Below are 15457 nucleotides of genomic sequence, written 5' to 3'. Positions count from 1 at the left end.
GGAGGGGTCTTGCGATGATCCACTGTTCCACAAGTTCTTCTCATCTCTGCTCCTGTCTTCCACTTGTTTGAATACACCACTTTACAGCTCTCTGGACCGACCCCTACCATCATATGTACTGTTTACTGACAAGTTTGGCCCTTTACCCTTGTACAAGACACTGACGTGGTGGCAGCACTTCTTTATTAAACATTCTTTTATTGTGGTTTGTAATGGGACACAGACACTCTCGCTCCGCTGTCACGTCCGCTCTCTCCCTCCTCCAACTGTCACTGCGCACATATAAAGACTCACATTCACATGCCAGCACACCTGTTCACCCCGCCTCTGCGCCACCCCGGGAGCTCGCTGCGCCACCCCTCCTCTGCAGCAGAGACCACACCCATGCCACATTTACCTATCACCTAAGACAAATAAAGATTTTTTTAAATGACTTTGCTGTTTTTCTATCTCATTTCGCTGTACTTTTTTCTAACATGATAAACCTAACATTCATATGGACAGTGATAATAGCCCCCCTTCCAGAGACTTCCAATCCTGTCTGGGTTGTTTTAGACTGCAACAATACATAGAATTTTCACTCACTGCAAAGGTCATATATTGGATCTAGTGTGCTGTTCTAGTGTCATTCGCACTGACTGCAAAGCCAAATTGTTTAACCTTTCAGATCATATGTTTTTCTCCTTTAATATTCTTTTCACTTTCTGGGCCCACGTCCCCATTTTAGGTTTGACAGCATTTTAGTAGGTAAAGGTGATTGCCTTGGACATGAATTGAGCTGCGGTTTGGGGAAAGCCTTGAAGGGGACTGGCAGCGGCTCCTGGGCCTGGCAGATCCCCATGTACTAAATAGAAGTGAAGAAGTTAAAGAATAGAAAAGGGCAGGGAGGATGGGGCACGAAAACGAGAATGAACAGCTTGGAGAGCTGAAGGAACATATTGTAATTTTCTCAAGAACCAGACATTTTGATCTCAGTTTGTCCGTTTATTTGGTGACACAGGCAAACGGGCCATTAACTCTGGGGAGAGTGCTCTCGTGCAACACCTCACTTCAGCCCCGTACAGTCACTCAACAACCCAGACCCCCCTCCCCTTCCTGCACACATTAACTCCCTTTTTCCGGCAGCACAACCAAACATGTATCTTAAAGAAATAACAACCATGTGCAGAGCTAGCAAACCTGTCACTGTAAAATAACATTTAACCATCGTTACAATATATAGATAAGAACCGGAAGGAGTGTGTTTGGAGGGATGGTCTCAAAGCTAAGGGGCGCCAACTGGAATTCCTCTTTAAGAAAACCGGACTAACCGCGCACAAAGAAATGTATAATAACCACATCGAACTGTATTGCCTCCTCCAAATCTACATACTATTCCCATTTATTTTTTCAAGTGTATGTAACTCTAAGTCTCCTTTTTCTTTGTTTAATCATATGACTAGGCCTCCTGACTCTTTTCCTTCTCATATGTACGCCGCTGATATTTGTAACTCTCTAAGGTCGTTCTGCACATTCAAAATTTAACTCTGCGGGAACTGTAGTCTTTTAAGATGACTCCCTCCTCCTCTCTGTCAAATAGTTTTCACAGTTGCAATGTGTGCTGATAACACAAAGACTTCTTTTGTTTAGTTTTTTAAAACTTTTTACCTTTTAGTCATGCATCTCAAACTTCTGTGCTGCTGTATCGCTATGTTGCTAACTTTTGGAACTATTGTGAGGCTCCTTGATCTGCCATTACTGTAAAAAATTGGTCCATTGGAGTGAACAGAGATGACTCTTTCATTCAGTGGCTCTGGGCGGTACTGGGTGTCCTCTGAAGTGAATGTACCACATTTCACAAAAAAGACAACAAACACTACAGCAGAAAGAAACCAACTTGCTGCTTGCCTTGTATCAGTAAAGAGACCTCCAGCGAGGAAGAGTATTTTCCAGGTGCTCAAGTTAAACCACTTGGTTTTTTTTTGTTTTACAAAAGAAAACATATGATCATCACAATATGTTTAAATATAATGTAAATTTTTACTTTCAAGTTCCCAGTCAGGTCCTACTCTTCACTAGGACGTGATTGAAGATTAAATAAAACTGACGAAGATAGAGGAGGAACGGACTGTGAAACCGCAGCATCATTGTGGATGTACTTTTTTCCCCCTTTGTGTCCTAGTGAGGTTAAGAAATGAAGATTTCTGTGTTTATGACTGTCTGAAGGTATTGTACTTCAAACTGCTTACAGCTGTGTTTGTGAGCGTCTGAGCGTGTGAGTCACTGCTTGCAGCCAGGAAGGCTTTCCCAATTTTCAGTAATTGGGTTTAGTGTCTCGCTCTGCTGAGCCCTGACTGTGGTTCTGTTTTGTTTCACTTTGGAGGAATGCTATCACTGAATTGAGATTATGTAAATGACTTGTCTCTGTTTCTGTCTCTCTGTTTTTGTTTACCACAACCTCTACTTTCAAATGTGAACAGTAGAAACCAAATCATACATTTAAATTGCAGTTTGTTTTTGAACATTCTAATAATAGAGTAGCAAAAAACAATGTCCATATTTAATTGGGAGTTATCTTTTGTATTCATTTTGTGGGGTACAACAAACATACAGCATATCATCATAAATGCATACTTCCAGTTACTTTCTTAAGGCTGGTTATTTTTCAGAGCTGCCAGAAAACAACTGCAGCATCGCACATTCATATACAAACACTAGAACTGAAATCATTTAGCTTGTGCAATTATTATTAATATTTAATTTAGTCTTTATTGTTTCTGTGCAGTTGTAATTGCCTGGAAACACAGCTGTATTAAGGATATCATTTCTCCGTTGCCTAACAACACCTCAGAGCCCAGGCTGAAATGTGTTATAATAAAGCAATCAGCAGAAGTGGAGGGGAATCCTTCCTCTTGGTTTGATGGACAGTTGCTAAGGTTGGACTCCCTCACCTGGGAGCCACCTGGTTAATGGTAAAGCAGACAGAGGTATGCAGTAAGAATGGCAGCAAACTGGAGAGCCAGACAAAAGAGTCAAGCCACAATCAACTCAGTGTTTACTCGGAAAGAGCAGATCAAAACCCCGGTGAGATAAGGAGGGTGGGGGAGAAAATAAGAGAAAACACGTGCTTTGGAAAGGAGCTGTGGGTTTGCCTTTTGTTTTCTCATATTTTTTCAGTTTATTAGCTTTTATTAGCTCACATTGTTCAGATTTTTTCTTCACACAGCTAAAAATCTGATTTCTACATTTGCATTATCTCATAGCTGTTGTAATGATAAAAAGTCAGACAGAGGGGCAGGGACACAAGCTTCTGTGGCTTTGTGGATTTCTTTTAACTCACTGTAATTAGTACAAATAAAGCCCAAGGACTGTCACAGTCATTAGAGACGGAGTGGGTGGCACTAAAATTGTCAACACTGGATGTAATTTCTCAAGACTTTATATAACACTGCCAACACATGATTATAATTGGTTTTAACAAAGATATACAAAAAGGAAGATAATGTCAGGACTGATGGAAAAAGAAAAACAAGCATTACCAATTGTAGCCATAGTTCTGTGAGCTGGAAGTGCAGCCCTTGTGGTCAACACTCTCCAGATTTACTCTGTGTGGCTTTCATAACTAACCTAGCATCCTCTAAGCCAGCTGGTCACAAACAGAGGCACGAGGTTGGGCGAGTCCGGCCTGTACCCATAGAAGGTCTTTGTGAGAGGCTGTTGAATAAATGTTATGACTGTACAGCACATATTTCAAACTAGTTCTGAATTAGTATGACCTCAGGTCACCACAATGTTATCAGCTTAAGTCTTAATCCCTGTACATTTCATTCTTATACTCTCGTACTATTATATACACATAAACATGAACATATGCTACCACATTAATGCATGAATTGACACCTACTCCTACACCACACACATACTTGTTGTCTTAATTAATTCAGTCTGTGGCACTGAAAACGTGTAGCTATTGCATTATATGAGACATGCACTGAGGATTTATTATTTTTTCAGTCCTTGTCCTTTTTTTGACTATTTTAAACCGTTAAGCCATATATATATATATATATTTTTTTACTTCATGGCTTCACGGTTTGTTTTGTCCAGGAGGGTTTGGCCTGGGTTCATTGGCTACTTCAAATATCCAAGGCTTTGATGTTGACCCATTCCTGTTTCTCTTTCATTACTGCTGGCATGTTTGTGTGAACAAACACCACAACCCCTGAACAAACCAGGTCTGTTATGTTTTGCCACATCCTGTTTTTATTGTGTGGGTGGACAACAAAAAAAATCTGTTTGTGATTTGATTTTGATTTATCGACAAACTGTAATTCTGTTGTTGTGTGTGTGCTGTGTGTACATCACCACCTCAGACTTTTACAAAACAAAGTTTTACATCTTATGCCTGATCTAGCTCCACACTGCTTTCTTTAGAGGAGTAAGAGATGTGTAACGAGAAGCATACAAGAGTATTTGGAGCTGATCGGAGATGGCTGAAATAATAGGAATTAGGTTACTGGAAAAACACATTATGTTTAAGTATTTGAAATAAAAACACAGCAAGTATTATGCTGAACTGTCCTTTTAGCTATTGTCCTATTTATCAGGGATGTATTATTCATTTTCTCATGGGGCCACATGAGAAACTGGGACTGGTATGAAACGTTGCACCAATAAGCTGAACTCATTTCTGCTCACTATTAATTTTATACAGGGCTGCATTGGTGCAAGAAGAAGAAAAAAGGAAAATAAAAAGGATAGTGTACAAACCATGTAATATTCCCAAGGTATGAGTTTCCAGTTTATAACTCCGGATTGGACCAACATCCTATCCATATATCTGATCGGTAGTGTGCAAATGTGGTCTGTGTGGAGGACTATGAGAATAAACGGAGATGTATTTTTCAAAGCAGCAAGAGTTAAAGCTCCCCTGTCAATTCAATTTTCCTTCACCACACAGTCAAGGTCAAGGTAATGAGATTAGTCATCCTCGAGGAGATTGAATAACGAGCATGCAATTAGTTATGCATATTAATACTAAAAATCTACTTGACTGCTCTGCTTACATGCATGAGATGTATCTCCTGTTGAAGCAAGTTAAAGCAAGACTTTTTAGTGATAAACTTAAATAAATAAACATTTATGTTGTAATAAGATGAAAAGACACCTGTGAATGAAAATGATTGCCAATGACATTTTTCACTCTATTAGCTATGAGCTGGCAGTGCTAGTGTAAATCAGTGGAATATAACAGGTGATGGGTCTGTTTGTGTGGGCAGTAGCGACGGAAGCAGGCTCTGCATGATGGCTCCACCCCCACATCACACCTTTGCAGCATGTAGCTGACACATCTGTGCCTACCTCTTTCGCTACTATTGCACTTTCACCTCCCAATCATTTTCAAGGGTGGTGAGGAAGCCTGACTCTATGCACACATATACACTGTCACAGAATACAAAATGTGTGCCCCCCAGGACTCACACAATCACACAGCTGCATGCAAAAACCCACCAATTCTCATATACGACACCCTGCCAGGCTCCTTGGGCTGCGCAGCTTGCGTGACAATCTGTTCCTAATGTATGGGAAATGCCACATGTGCACACATTATGCAGCTAAATCTGTCAATGTAAAAGCCGTTAGTAGCCTGAGGTTACAGCTGCATGCACGGACCTTTACCAGACAAACTCATCAGTCAGTTGTGGAAGGTGCCAAGGGCAAGCGGAATTGTGAGGATGTTTGAGCAGCAGCTGGAATTTGATAGTCATTTCTGACATTGTGGGGCTGTTAAGTGTGAGTGTCTGTGCCCTATAATCCAACACCACCACAGCGGCAGGCTAATTGCTTGTGTAAAACTCCATTTGACAGAGAGAAGAGTGTTAGGTTTATGTGATTGACACACATCAGAGAATAATAGCCCCCCCTCAGAGTTGTGTCCAGGTTTATTGAAACCCCTGCCTGCTCTGCTCTCATTAGAAGCGTCTCACTGGAATATTACTCTGTAGCTCCTCAGCTTTCTTTCAACTCTCTCATCATCATCAAAGCATCTCTGAAGTAAACGCTCATCATTTCTTGCCATCAGCCTTGATCTCCTTACACCTCTGAGACATTTCTTCTTTGCCACCTGCCTCGTAAACCCAACCACCCATACAAACACACACACACACACACACACACACACACACACACACACACACACACACACACACACACACACACACACACACACACACACACACACACACGCATGCTCACATGCCAGCGAAGTTACAAAAGGTCGGCCGAATGCCAGTTTCAATTGGATGGTCTCTCTGGTCCCTCTCATGGTTTCCCCTACTGCTGGGCTCATCAATTATAAACAACTAGTACATTGAGTGTGTGTTCGTTTACACATGCAGGTGCGCTTGGGTGGGGATACAGTTTTGTCAGAAACAAAACAACACTTTGCGTGCAGCTTATGGGCAACTAGGTGGGAGACACTGAGACACAGTGGCAGTGTGGGTTTGAGGCTTTCTTATTAATATGCTCTCTGGTTTTTATGTGCTGCATTTGTTCTGTATCTAAATGCCTTTCAGTTGACCCACCTGCTTTTGCCATATGAAACACTGCATAGTTTGCCCCGTGAAAGAGAATTTCTCAGGAGAGAAGGAATTAGATCACACACACGCACGTACTTGTGGCAGAAGCGCACACACACTTTTACCCGTACATGCACTCCGAGGATGATTAGGTAGGAAGAAAGTGAACAATCTATGTGGAGGGAGTTCAAAGGCATCCTTGGAGAGTTTTCAGCAGCAGCATCATTCTCATTTTTTGTCCTCCTCTGGCTCTGCCTGGGGATTCTCCCATCTTGCCTTTTATTCGTCGTGCTACAAAATAGAACGTAAAAAGTGTGAGCAAAAAGGGAGATTAGTCTTTTGTAACCAAACCAACTAAGCTGAGGCCCACTGCATTCCTCCAGGGCCATCAAAGCCTGTAATGGGGACACGTCATGGAAACAACAACAACACATGAAAATACACAACAACAAAATACACTGAAAAGATTTTTATATTCAGCTTTACCTAAACTGCAGGCTTGAACTCCAAACTATGCATTCACAGAGCCATTCATTATACTCATTAGCAGAGATGGGCAGTAACGTGTTACTGTAATCTGATTGCTTTTTTCAGGTAACGAGTAAAGTAAGGGATTACTATTGCAAAAACAGTAATTAGATTACCGTTACTTTCCCGTAGGAACGCTGCGTTACTGCGTTACTAAAACCGTGATTTTTTTTGTGAGAACGTCTGATGACAGTGACGTAAGCGAGTGCGCCGTTTGTGACAACAGCTGTGTGCAGATCAACAGTGGATCATATATCGAGTGCGGGAGAGAGTATGAGCGTGCAGCGTTTAAAGCTTGGAAGTACTGAGCTTATTTTGAGTTTGATTCCATAAAAAGTGACAAAAACATTAGTGTCCATTGTGCGTGGGAAGAAAACTTCTTTTTACAGCGAAAAAACCCCCCCTAAACTTCCAAGCAAGCACCGGGAGTGCGCTACCACGTAATGGGAAACTCACAGAGAAACTCGCGGATTCTTCAACTGACCGCTGCGGCACACCTGCACCAGGGCAAACCTCCGCCTACCCCACTCCTGCTTTACAGGTGAAAATAGAGCAACAGGACCGCTGAGTCTTTGATGTTATTAATTTTCTGCTGTGTTTTACTTGCATCTATTTGAAAGTGTAAGTGTAAACACAAAAAAAAAAAAAAAAAATATGCTGGAATGTGCAGAAAATAGGTTTAAATGTTAAACTAATTTATTCCAGTCAGAGAATGTTGCATATAATTAAATTTTTGCTTGATGCATAAAGTTAAAAGGTTAAAACTAATAAATCAAGTTTTAAAAAGAGACTTTTCCATTTGATTACATTTTGTATGATGCAGAAAAAGTAGAATTGGGCTGAAAGATCTATCGCTTTATTACCTACTCAGGTTGTAAATCATGTTTTTAAAAAGTAACTAAGTAACTAAGTAATTAATTACTTTTGAAAATAAGTAATCAGTAAAGTAACGGGATTACTTTTTTGGGGACATAATCGGTAATTAGTTACTGATTACTTTTTTCAAGTAACTTGACCAACACTGCTCATTAGCTACTTTTGTTTTTTTGCTGAGTGTAATTGTAGATTAATAGCTTGATGACTGCAACAAGACTCTTACAAATGCAAAAATCACAAACAGACCTGACAAATTCATATTTGGGTGGAATCAGTGTGCATCCTCCACTTGACAGCTGAACCTGGCTTGCGGCTCCCACGGGAATAACTGGCTGGGGCACAAGCTGCACAGAGGGTCAGATGCAAATGTTGCAACATACATGTCCTAAAGGTCTGGTGATGTCCACGTCTCCCTGTGTTTTTTGGAGTGGATGCAGTGGATAAACAACTTTTAGGACACCTGTATTTCCCAGTAACAAATATCCACTGTTGTCAAATACAGTCAACAATAAATTAAAAGATTGCAAGTCAGCATTTCACAGTCACAGTATGCTGAAACTGGTGGACAATATTAATAGTTTCTTCCTTGCTGCTAATTCTGTTTGTATAAGCCTAGGCATGTATTGTGTAGATCACATTTCAGCAGTATTTTACAACAGCATAGCTTCACAGTACCTCATGAGTGAATATTTAATTCCTCTTGCAGCCATAGAGTCTTTCAGAATTATTATTATTTTACTATTTTTCAATTTTAGATTGTCTTGCCAAAGGACCAATGAGCTAATTCAATGATACAGTATCTTTCATCCGTTCATCCACAATTTACAAGAACTAGAACAAAAGTTCTAACCAATACCTAATATCGGTTATCATTTACACTTTTTTCAGGTACTTTTACAATTAAATTAACATAAGATTCTCAATTTTAATATATTTTGCATACACAACATGATAAAGAACTCATGAAATTATGTGACTGCTTAAAATATCGCTTTGTCATACATATTGCAAACCAGCTGTATCCTGTTGGTATGTACTGATCATGATCTTATTGGTCATGTTCATAGAGGGAGTGGCCCTGCTTGTTCACTCTCCTGTCAGGAAGACTTGGCTCCTATCACCAATATATTAATATCAGTAATATGGTCAGTGCTGTGAAATATATGGTGATGCGTTCACATATTTTGATACTGACCATGTAGTCTTAATACTCCTGAACTGGAATTAAAAAAAAAGCCTGTATACTATAACTTGTTTTTAATGTCATCATGTTCCCCAAGACTGGCAGCAAAATGTAAACTGTAGAAGCAGTAAATTTATGGGAAAAATTGTGCTGAAGTTTCTTTTAGATTTCTTTCTGATTTTCGCCACACAGCACCTTTGTAGTCCACATAACACCCTTATTTCATATCAAAATTTTGACAGGATAGTTTTGCAATTGGCAGCTTGGTTATGTTTTGCTATTTGCAGGAACAGTTATAGGTAAACAATATATACAATATGTACGAAGTGATTTAACCTGTAGAAATATATTTTTAAAAGGCACATCTTTTTTTGTGTGTATTGTACGTCCTGCTTTCATTTTTCCATTCTTTTCCTACTTATTGATCATCCTGTGATTCACCCCCGGACACACACACACACACACACACACACACACACACACACACACACACACACACACACACACACACACACACACACACACACACACACACACAAACTGTTACTCTGTGTTCTGTAGTTAACCAGCCGTGACATCTGGAGCTAAATGGGTGTTAGAGCTGCAGACAGAGGCCTAGAGGGATTATAGACTGACCTGAAATAGAGGAAAAACCACATGTTTCTTTTTGGCTGTTTTCAATAGTCCTACCAGTTCCCAGTCAGCATAAAGAACATAAAGATAGACTGCTGACACTGATTAAACACTTTCTCAGGATGCCCTGTAGAGGCCTGGTGCTCTCAGCTTGCACTCTGGCTGAAAAGTGTTTATTTAGCCACTTAAAGCAGAGAAGGCTGTAGGAAGACTGTCCTCTTCATGGCAGGTTTTTATTAGTCTGACTTGTTTCTTTGTATCTCAATACCGCCAGTGGCTGTACTAATTATACTGTGTCACTTTCTCCGCCTCTGTTCTCTCCCCACCTTTCCTTATCTGTTCTTCACTTACTTTCAGGACATCGCTATAATACTTTAGACCCCAGAAGCTTTCCTAACTTTTCTGATAGTTCCATACATACTGTATAGATAAATGTTGAAGAGTATAGCTGATTCAGAGGTGCCACTAGAAAACACCTCAGAAAATCAAGCAGTTTTTATGTGAATCACCCGAAAAAGCACTGCAAGCTAAAGCTTCTATATCATATTCAGTGGTGGTGAGGGCTTGTGTATTGCGGATGATAAATTTAACCATAGAATGCTCTGGGTAAAGTAATGTATGCATCTATAGTAAAGGGTGTACTGACCTTTTTTTCTTCTTTATGTTCAGTCAACTGATTCTGGTAACTCTGTTGCTAGGACACCAGGGCTGTGCATAAGGGGCCCACGAGGGAGAAAAATTGGGTCGCCTTTTCCTTGTATAGACCATCATTAGTATTGCACAGAAACATTACAAAATGGATGCTTACTTTTTGTAAAATAAGTCTCGACCTTAATCTAGAGATGGGTAGATAAACTGTATGTTCATTCAAACTTGACAGCCAGGCTGAAGAGCAGCTTCTCCAGCAGCTCAGCACAACTGATTCATCTGATACATAGTTTGTTTTTAAACTTCAGGTCACTTAGTAACATAAATGGGTCATCTTTCTTGTGTGTCCTGGCCAGTGGCCTTATAAATTGCGTTATCCATTCTGCTCTGCCTCCAGTACCTGGAGGACAAAGATCTGTCTCAGGAGAAAGAAACAGGATGTGACAACGCATGCCCTATAATTTATGATCCTTATGGCCCCTGGCATCAAACTGAAGAGACTGGGCTTAAAGGAGAGGCAGAGATTAAAGACCACTGACGGGGCATGGCATGATGTAACCTGTGGGTATGTGGGTGCGTGAGCACCTCTGTTTGTCTCGTGTACTTCAGTACATTTGTGTGACCTGTATGCTTACAAGTGCGTGTGTGTGTGTGTAGGTGGGTGCTCATCCATCTGGATAGAAGCTCTTCTCCTTGTGCAATCACATGACATCTAAAAATGAGGGATAAGCAGACTTGACTCATGGATATTTTTAGCTCCTGAGAACACTCACTCTCTCACACATACAGGAAATTTAACACCAAAATGAACTTGCCATCACCTGTGGCTTTAGGTTAATATGATCCTTGTTCATCTTTTGTATCTACAGGTACATGGCTGCTGGAGGATGAAATGAGTTATGAGAGCAAATGGAGGAGCCGCTGAGTGAGATTATCTCAAGAATGTCTGTCTCGTTGTACCGGATATGAGAAACATGAGCAGACAACTAAACTGATTAAGGCAGATTTAAAAGAACGATACTACCGGAGATAGTCGTATGGATGTGATTTTTATGGCTGTCTTTCTCTCTCTCTCTCATACACACACACTGACACACGACATACAACAAGTCCTAAATTATCACCTAAGGAGACTTGAAAAAGTGAATCATAGCGTCCTGATTTGATAAGAATTGAGCAGCATGACGGGGCTCATGCTGGCCAGTTAGAAAGGGACCATATGGCGGCTCAGAGCCAACTCCTATCTGCCAGCTGAGACTGTTGAAGCGACGCTTCCGCCGCTGTGGCACCTGATCCCTCCAGCAAGCCAATTATACAGAGTGAATCATTACAATTTTATATTTGTTTTTCATTTTCAAGCATATGACAGGACATAGAACTGGACAAGATATAGGACCACTCATAAAACAACACAATCTTTATGCCTTCAGCAATATACGCATGTCAGTTTGAATAGAGTTACACACTCGACACCTCTAATGAGTCATGCTCGCTTGATTTTGGCTCGCTATGATTATTCTGGATTATTCTGCACCGTGGTCACTTAAGCTGGAGGGAGTTTATTATTTCACATCTATCAAACCAAAATACATTTGCTACTTTGTCTACATTCATAAACATAAACATATAAAAACATCTATATATTCATCCATTCAGATATACTCTCTCCCTCTTTTAGTTTTATTACCAGCAGTCACACATCTGTCTTCTCTTAAATGTAGACAGTTTGTATGTGAACCTTGCTGCATTTCTCTTCTGCCCTATACTTTCCTTGGATGCTGTGGGACTTCCTGGAGGCACGCTGCAGGCAGTGCAATTGATGATGAAAGGTGTCCTGAGTTGACACATGTTAAATTAGATGCACACATACAGACATAGGCCTGAGAAAGCCCGCTGATAATCTTGTTATAATTGCAGGGGAGCCATCTTTTTGTAACATAGTACAAGACACTTTAATGCTTAGCAGGGTATGACGCGTGGATGACCATCAGCATGATATCAAAATTATGACCAAAACCTTTTAGCGGAACATGGCTGAGGGTCTATAACGAGATTCTCTTCAGAGTAATGATTAAAGTGATGCTTGCAATGAAGGATGACAGTAGACTTACCTCTGAATCTACCTGCTCCACTCTCCCTCTAAAGGCATTTCTCAGATCAAAAAGCGTGTACATAAAAAAATAATAAAGCCAAACAGATTAAATCAAATGTTGGTGAGTCATTTCCCGTGTCTGCTCTCCCTCTCTCTCCCTCCCTCTCTTGCGCTTTTCTCTCTCTTTCTTTCATTCTGTCACCTTTCCATGTGGCATCACTCTGGTTCAGCGAAGTGCAAACCTCGATCAGAACAACAGAGAAATGGATTGCGGCAAAAAGGGAGGACAAGAGTGGCAGAGGGAGATAATGCAGAATCGATAGGCAATAAAGTAAGATTGGCAAAACTGGAGATGAAAGGACAGAAATGAAGGGAAGGTGCTACCAGGGTGTGAGATCGAAAGTAGGCAGATAAAAGCAGAAGAATGTCTGCCAAAATATTTCATGTCTGCCAAAATATTTCATGAAGAGAGTGTGGTGTATTTTTGTCTTAACAATCCTGTTTTTTTTGTGGTTCATATTTCGTTTTCCACTCTTCAGAACGGTGTGAGCATGTGTTAATAGAGTTTTACAAGAAGAAGGTGACAGAAAACAAATGTGAAATTCATCCACACAGTCCCACCTTCACATTTTTTGTCTCTGCCTATTTCTGGTGATTTCACCTGAATTTCTATGATATTCCTTCGTCTGGTCCATACATCACTACTAGTGTTTTTATGATTCTGTAGTCATTTATATGTCCATACAAGGCATAAACTTAGGGATAACATTGTTCATCGATTAGGCAACCTAGTACTTTGACTCAGACTAGACTCCATCTGTCTCATTAGACAACTGCACAGACATTTTTGTAAGATATTTGTCACAGGTTTCAGACATACTGAGGCTCAGACCTCCTTTTGCAAAGAGATTCAGGGCTCCAGGGTCTGCAAGAGGGAAAAGGGGAAAAGTCCACACACCGATGCTCTCCAGAAAACGCTCCACTCTCCTCCGCAGCCACTCATGCTCCAACTCTAACACACTTTGCCACTCAGTCGCTCTCAGACGATCCACACGGGGAAACGGGAACAGGTCCAGGGAAATCTATTTACAAGAGTAGCTTAGTCAGAAACAGGCTAGGGAAAACACACAGATTCAGATATTGGTTGCTGGGCTAACTAACACGGGTTACTCAATGATCCAGCGATGAGAACCACATAACCGCCATCTTAAGTAGTACTCAGAATAACAGGTGGATTAGCAGCATGTGTGACAATCAGGGCAGGTGCGTGGGCCAGAGGCGGGACCCTGAGGTGAGCTCCGCCCAGGCAGAACAGAGACAGGGGAGAAAGAGAGAGAGCACAAAAACAAAAACAGAAAACATGTGGCCTGAGATAGTCAGCCAGGGAGGCATGGAGACCATGACAATATTATTGTTGCCTAAAGGATGAATCATGCTGTTATGAATTTTCCCCAACTGACATGTACAGTTTGACATGTTGGCTTTAAGGGCTCAGTTATACAGGCCTAGAGACCAAAAGGTGACTCGCTGGCAATCACAGGTTGCAAGAGGAAAAATATGTGTTTACTCACAAGTTGGCAAGTGGTTGCTGGTAATTGCAAAGTATATGGTGCTGCACCAAAAATCTCCTTGAAATTGCTTTTGTTGTCGCTGTCAGCTATAGTTTTCACTTGACAACTACAATATTTGCAGAGTTGTAGTGACGCTATGAAATGCATCACACAAAATGTTTTCCAATTCTCTTGCTTGGAATGATGATGCAAACCTCTGAAGGTCAGTTGTCTCCATTGCTTGTTGCTTTTTTACTTTGCATGTTTTCCATTTCTGCTTTCATCATGTTTTTTTCAAGTTTGACTACCACTCACCAAGTTCACCTGTGTGACTGAGGCCTAATGAAAATACAGCAGAAGACACACAAGTGTAGTGGATATAAAGTAATCTGTGCAGACATTTATGGTTACCACCATGGACCTTTTTTTCTACTCCCACAAGCAGGTCAAAGTTTTGTTTTGTAAAGTGGGATATTTTTACAATTGAAGACAGACTAGATTCAACATTTGTGTCAAAATGCTCCCCCTACTGACACTTGAGGTGGGCTGACTTCATTTTTAGTTCCTATGTTGAGACTGGAATTTATCACTTTAAGTAAAATGTATATTGGATCGATTACAGTGAAAAATGCCATATTTACAAGTCCCAATTCCAGTTTGTCTCCTTGTGTCATTTGCATGAAATTCTGTTGCATTTATTCCTCATTAGAAAAGTGCTAACTATCAGCTTGTGAGCATTAGAAACACACTTAATATCATCATTTTAGAATTTGCATTACAATACTGTGCAGATGGGACATATGCATAGATTAACTAACCAGGCTTATGTTAACTCTATATATCTTACACATTAAGCCAGCATATTAAGCTATAGGTCTTTTGCACACATCTGTTTCAAATCTCCATATTTTGTCTCCTTTTCTGTCTTCAGCTATTTATTTGTACTATTTGTTCTATTTCTATTGTATATATTAATCGGCATCTGTGGGTGGACAGCAAGGAAAGAATTTCATTGCACAAAGAAATGCCTTTTTTCTTGTGACACATGACAATAAACACTTTGAATCTTGAATCTTTGAATGCACCGACAGTCTCTCGGATCCCGTTTCAGGTCTGCTGTAGTTGGTTTTTTTAGGCCTCCCGTTTCTTCTTTTGTCCTTTTTTTTTGGTATTTTTTATAAATTAAATCAACAAAATGAGAAAAAAATATATATTTTTAAGACAGCCTAATAGTATCAAATTACCTAAAGACACAATTTAAAATGGCTTCTTTTCTGAGTTATCTGTGATGTGTTGACACAGGTACAAGTATTGGAGCTAGTGAAAAGGCGACGATTGCCCAAAGAAAAATATTAAAAGACCTTCAGAAAATCTGGAGAACTGTTGATCA

At 40.3% G+C, this 15457-nt stretch overlaps 1 protein-coding gene across 4 annotated transcripts in view; it reads left to right on the top strand.

Moving 5' to 3' along the window:
- yjefn3 (YjeF N-terminal domain containing 3) overlaps window positions 1-15457 on the top strand; it is a 54722-nt gene that overhangs the window by 22295 nt on the left and 16970 nt on the right. The gene's annotated exons all lie outside the window — the stretch shown is intronic.

Source organism: Astatotilapia calliptera, chromosome 23, assembly GCF_964374335.1.
Source record: "Astatotilapia calliptera chromosome 23, fAstCal68.1, whole genome shotgun sequence".
Taxonomy (NCBI): Eukaryota; Metazoa; Chordata; class Actinopteri; order Cichliformes; family Cichlidae; genus Astatotilapia; species Astatotilapia calliptera.
This window is presented reverse-complemented; position numbering and strand designations above follow the sequence as displayed.